The sequence below is a fragment of the Castor canadensis genome, chromosome 11 (assembly GCF_047511655.1).
Source record: "Castor canadensis chromosome 11, mCasCan1.hap1v2, whole genome shotgun sequence".
NCBI classification, from domain to species: domain Eukaryota; kingdom Metazoa; phylum Chordata; class Mammalia; order Rodentia; family Castoridae; genus Castor; species Castor canadensis.
In genome coordinates, this window is record NC_133396.1 from 46,813,266 (window position 1) to 46,819,940 (window position 6,675).

The window sequence follows — 6,675 nt, forward strand, 5'->3', positions numbered from 1 at the left end:
AGCAGCAATTTCTAAAATCCCTAATTTAGGAAGTGGTAGAAAGGGCAAAAGGTTTCATGCTATGACCCCCATGAGCCTTCTCTCCCTGTGACAGGAGTTGTTAAAAAGCTGTGCCTTCTGCTATCTTACAGAGACCCTTTCAACCACAGGAGCGGGGTATTGAAAGTCAGGTCTCTAACTTTTTGTACCTGAATTTAGAACAGTGGCTTTGAAATGCTGCTCTGAATCCTTTTCTCCCTGTAATACACTGTTTCTCCAGCAGGTGGAGCTAGGAGATAAAAACTATGAGTGGGTGCCCTGGACCTTTGAGTGGGAGCTATCTATGCTGAGATCCTGATTGAATGAAAATTGTTCATTATGCAAACTGTCTGGTTCAGTACACAGAGGCAGCCCCAGGCACAAACCCCAAGTAGTTGCTTTTTCTCTCCCCAGATTAAAACATATGAACTGCTTTGATGTAATCTTATAACAAAGCCTAATAGAAATTTTATTTCTTCTGAAGTTGCCTGTCATTTTTTATTGCCCCCCTTCTTCTGTCCTATTAATACCCTTATAGTCAAGGATATGCAAATATGAGTTTAGAATGTATGGAGGATGAGAACAGTATGTTTTCCTCTGCAATGGTTTGAGTTATTTAAATATAGTTACACTGCTTGAAATATGTTTAATCTATTGGTTCTCCCCACCCCCCACTATTTATCATTTTAATGGAATGCTATAGAATATCACATTATGCAATGTGTTTAAATTGATAAATTATATTGGAAAATATTGGATAGGAGTTCTTAATGGGAAATGGGTTTTTGTAGAAATATTTTCTCATTAGTAGATCAGCTACTCAAAGGATAGGAATTGTAAGGATTTGGGAATAAGCTATATTTATGACCTATTTGGTTAATTAAAATTAAAGCATAATTTTAGCATGAAGTTCCTGCAAGACTTTGCAGAGAGGGTGGAGAAAGAAACTTGCCCAAACCCAGTTACTTTTAAATGTCAGTTGCCATAACAACTTCACAGGAACCATATTTTTACTTGAAAATTCCTTTTAGGATTCGGTTGCTAAAATAATTTGCCTTGGCTCTTTTTAGGAGGCATATTTTCCTATTTTTCCTTTTGTGATCATTTCAAGCCTTTCATTACTATAACAAAAATGACCACCATGTAAACCTCAACTCTCCATTTTTCCATGTGCAAGAACTGAGCCAAGAGGTCCCCAAAATAAAAGTGTAGATTATCAGGAGTTCTTTTCTAGGGAGGGTTCTCTCAAGCTATGGGGTCAGAGGCCAAGCTCTGAGGAATCCATTGCTATAAGAGCCAGTGCCCTCTGGGTGGGAATTATTAAGCCAACAGAGTTTTTTGAAGCATGACTGTTAAGCTCTTCTGTGCCCTTGAAAGATTTTTTTATCCCCTTAGCAGTGGTAGAGATGGAAGCTGCAGTGCTAGGCAAGCGCGGTGCCACTCAGCTACTCCCCAGCCTGTGTCCTGGGCATTGTGTGTGAGCCAGGACCAGTCTGGTCTCTCAGGAAAGGATGAATCCTCTCATGTCTTCTTAGAGCCCACTGGCAGCCACCAGCATGTCGTTCATCGGAGCTACTGGTATTTGATGACCCAGTGAAGCAATTCCCCAAGTATTTACTTAGAAGCAGGTTGGTGGCAGAGTAAAGTTCAGTGCCCTTTCCTTCACTGTGTCGCTGTTAACCTTGATTCATTAGAAAATAGGACCTCAGAAAAGCACCTGCGTCTGGGATCTAGGCTGGCCACAGGATCACCAGAGGGGACAGGTTGCTGCCAACCTTCCAGATCTCTCTGGGGCCTGTCGTTGCTGAGGGCAAGCTTATGGTTCTGAGGAAAGGAGCTTACAAGTGGGAAGATCATTTAATTTCAAACAACGCTGGGTCCACCTCCTTTGATGGAGCCTGGTTGCTCTTGCTGGTGTCCTGTGTCCCTGGCCAAAGCTGAAATCAAGTCTCCAAGTTTAATGACACTATAGCTCTTCTACCTGTTCCTACTATGGTCCTTTCTCCCTCTCTCCCATCTGTCCTCCCCTCCTTTCCCAACTCTTTGTTGGGATCTTGAGTGGCCACATCTTTTTGGGACCCTGGAACTTGCAAAGGGTCAGTGAGAATTCTGTAAAGAGGATAGCGGGGAAAGAGTGATTACTGTCCTGCCTCCCCCTCAGACACCACTTAGGGCACCCACTTCATCTCCTATGTCTTGACGTGCAGGGAGGGTAACCTCTGTCCTTCCACATAGGGCAGAAGTGAAGATCAAATAGGAGAAAGCATAAACATTCTGTAGTCCTTTTTTTTTTTTTTTTTTTTGGTGGTACTGGGGCTTGAACTCAAAGCCTTACACTTGCTAGCAGGCACTCTACCACTTGAGCCACTCCACCAGCCCTTTTTTGTATTGGGTGTTTTTGAGATAGGTCTGCTGAACTGTTTATCCAGGCTGGTTTCAAACCTCAACCCTCTGATCTCTGCCTCTTGAATAGCTAGGATTACGGGTGTGAGCCTCTGGCACCTGACAATATTCTGTAACCTTGCAAGGGATAATAATCACTGTTGTGTCCCCTTACCTGCAGTTCCTCCTTTTGCACTTTAGTTACCTGCAGTCCAACTGGAGTCTGAAATATCAAATGAAAAATTCTAGAAATAATTCATAGGCTTTAAATTTTATACTGTTCTGAGGATTACTTGAACAGAAAACACTGTAATACCGAGATGTGATCACCATCAGGATGGCTGCTAAGTGACTAATAGACAGGCGGGTAGCATATGCAGCATGGATCCATTTCGTTGGGCAGCCAGAGTGTGATGTTGTGTGATTTCATCCTTAGGTCAGTAGTAGCCTAATGTTATGTCATAATGCCTGCATCCTCACTTCCTCCCATCAAGTAGACACTGAATTATCTCACATCATCACTAGGAGAAGTGTGAGTACAGGGCAATATTTGAGGGGAGGGAGAGAGAGAAAGAAGGACCATATTCACATAACTTTTATTACAGTATATTGTTATAATTGTTTTATCTTATTATTCTAGTTGTTCATAGGCTGGGCACTGGTGGCTCAGGCCTGTCATCCTAGCTACTCAGGAGGCAGAAATCAGGAGGATCACAGTTCAAAGCCAGCCCAGGCAAATAGTTCGCAAAACCCTATCTTGAAAAACCCTTCACAAAAATAAGGATGGTAGAGTGGCTCAAGCTGTAGGCCCTGAGTTCAAACCCCAGTACTGCAAAAAAAAATTATAGTTCATCTCTTATTGTACCTAATGTTATAAAATGCATTTTATCATGGATGTGTATGTATGGGAGAAAACCTAGTATACATAGTGCCTGGTCCTATCAACATTGCGGGCATCAGTGGTGGTCCTGGAACATGCACACACATACCTGGATAAGGGGGTTGACTACTGTGTTTTCCCCTCTGGGCAAGCTGACTTGGGAGGTTGGCACTCACGGGAGAGAAATCAACTGGGCTGGAAACATGAGCTGCTCTTTTCAAACCTCAGTGACTGTGCCTTTGGAAGAGACTTTGAGGAAGGCTTGTGTCTGTTTGGGGATGTTCAACATTTTGATTGTTCTGTACACGTCCACTGAACTGTAATACTTGACATTTCTCGAGAACCAGTTGTGTGTTTTTTAAATCAAGTGTAACTGAGATATATGTGCAGAGAAATGGAAATAAAACATTATTGCTTGGTTTAAATATGAAGCTGGTTTCTGCTGTATTCTTACCCTGCTTTGAGGACATCCATACTTTCCCCCACTTCTCAGCCCCCAGGCATAAGAAGCAGGCTGCTCCTGTGCACACAGGGAGGCTGAGCTGGGGAAGATGGTATGAGAACTCCTCGGTCAGACAGATCTGGGTTTAAATCTCATACCTTCCATTTACCTGCCCTCAGAATTCATCCCCCATACGAGAGGTGTGGTTCAAGTGGTAGAGCACAAGGCTCTGAATTCAAACCCCAGTACCGCAGGGAAAAAAAATAGTTTGGTCAGGAAATCTCAGCTACTTGGGAGATATTGATCAGGAAGATCATGATTTGAGACCAGTCTGGGCAAAAAATTCTCAAGACCCCCACCTCAACCAATAAAACTGCCCCTCTCACCCCACAGTTCAGGCTGGCCTGGGCATAAATGTGAGCCCTTATTTGAAAAATAATGAAAGCAAAAAGGGCTGGTGATATGGCTAAAGTGGTAGAGCACCTGCCTAACAAGCACAAGGCCCAGAGTTCAAAATCCAGTACCACAAAAAGAAAAAAGGAATTCATCCCTTAATGTATGAAGCAGGAATGTCCACTCCTGTCTTCCAGACTATTGTGAGGAATGGAGGTCATATTCACAATGCACTTGGTCTATAGCCAGATGAATTCCAAAACTGCACTGGTGAGGGCTGGAGATGCAGGTCAGTGGTAGAGCACTTGCCTAGCAGGTACAAGGCCCTGGGTTTGAGCCCCTGCACCTCCCCTCATCCCCTCCCCCCAAAATAACACAGAACCATTGTTCTGAAGAATGGAAATCTCTATTTTTTTTTCCCTCAGCAGTATTAGGGTTTGAACTCAGGATCTCACACTTGCTAGGCAGGAGCTCTACCCTTGAGGCATTCCACCAGCCCCGTTTTGTGACGGGTATTTTTGAGATAGGGTCTCACAATCTATTTGCCTGAGCTGGCTTGGAACTGTGACCCTCCTGATTTCTGTCTCTCAAGTTACATCCCGCTCAGAAATCTCTTTAGTAGGTCCGGTCCAGCTGCAGTGCCCTAAACTTCTAGGGGGATATTTTCACACTCTCAACTGCCTCAACTGTTGAACCAGGCAGCTTCTGGAACCTGGTGGAAGCCTTCCTTTCTAAGTACCTGAAAGCAAATCTGAGATAGTGAGTTAGATGGCATTGCAGATAGGGTCTTTTTTTTTTTTCTTTTTTTTTCAGTACTGGGGCTTGAATTCATGGCCTATGCCTTGAGTCACTCCACCAACCCATTTTTGTGATGGGTGTTTTCAAGATAGGGTCTCATGAATTATTTGCCTGGGCTGGCTTTAAACTGCAGTCCTCCTGATCTTTGCCTCTTGAGTAGCTAAGATTATTGGGGTGAGATACCTGTACCTGTGCCTGGCTTGTTTTCCTTTTGTTTTGAGACAGGATCTTGCTTGTAGCCCAAGCTGGCCCCAAAATTCATGATCCTCTGCCTCAGCCTCCTGAGTGTTAGAATTACAGGCGTGTACCACCATGCTTGGCTCAATAGGCTGCTTTAGAATGTAATGATCACTGATCCCTGTTCCACTAAGAAAGGCTGGAAGTCTCCTTATCCATGCCTGTAATCCCAGCACTTGGGAAACTGAGACAAGAGGAACACCAGCTTGATGCCAGCCTAGGCTACATAGTAAGACCCATTGAGAAAGAGAGAGAAAGAAGAAGAAGGAGGAGGAGGAGGAGGAGGAAGAGAAGGAAGGGGAGGAGAAGAAGAGGAGGAAGAAAGGAGAGGGAGAAGGAGAAAAAAGGGAGGGAATGAGGGAGGAAGAAGGGGGAGAGGAGGGGAGGGGAGGAAAGGAGAGGAGGAAAGAGAAGAAGACAGGAAGGAAAGGGAAAGAGAAAGGGCAAGAACATAAATTGAAAAGAAAAAAGAACTTGTTAACATTTGCAAAGCCCTTGTAGAAGCAGAGCCTGGGTCCAACCCTACCCCTTGGAAATGTGGACCTCAGGTAAGGAGTTGCATATTGGCCTCAGTACTTGGCTAGCATTTTCCTTTTGGTTCCCTTCCTCCCCTAGGATGCCTTGTGGGCAGGATGCTCTGCTGTGGCCTGCCACCTTAGAAACCACCTCAGAGAGAAGGGACTCAGAGTAGAGTGACACTCTGAGACAGCAAAATAGTTTTAAAAGGTGTGGACTGGCTTTGAGGAAAGGCTGGATGTCCCTGTGGCTTTGTTACAGATCCAGAAATCACAGGTGCCTGAGGGCTGCTGGGAAATTCCCACTGGCAAGCAGAGAGGATCCAGAGGAAGGCTAACTAATCACAGGGAGGAATCTTTGTCCTGTGAGCAGCTCTCCAGATGGCTTTGGCTCCCCAAATGAGATATCTGCTAAGACCTGTGAGTGTGGACTTTATGTAGAAAAAGGGTCTTTTCAAACCCTTTTTGTAATTATGTTAAGATCATCTTGAATTGGGGTGGGCCACACACTCAATGGCAAGTGTCTTTTTTGGGTGATATTTGGATTTGAACTCAAGGCTTTATGCTTACCAGGCAGACACTCTACCACTTGAGTCACTCTGCCAGTCGACAAGTGTCCTTACAAGAGAACAGAAGGAAATAGGACACCCAGAGAAGAAGATGAGGTAAAGACAGTGGCAGATATGGAGGGGTGCTTCTGCACACCAAGGAACACCAAAGATTGCTGGCAGCGACTGGAAGCAAGCAGACAGGCAAGTAACAACTTTCCCTTGTAGCCTCTGGAAGGAACCAACCAGCCACAACCTTGATTTAGGACTTCCAGTCTCCAGAACTGGATAGCATGAATTTCTGTTGTTTTCAACCACCCAATTTGTGGTCATTTGTCTTGGCAATGCTAGGAAACTCATATGACCTGTCTTTCTGCTGTCTTGAATTCTCTCATGTTCTGTGGGCTGGGTCACTGAGGGGAGCCACAAGCTCACTCAGGTTTCCATCATATTCATAAACAT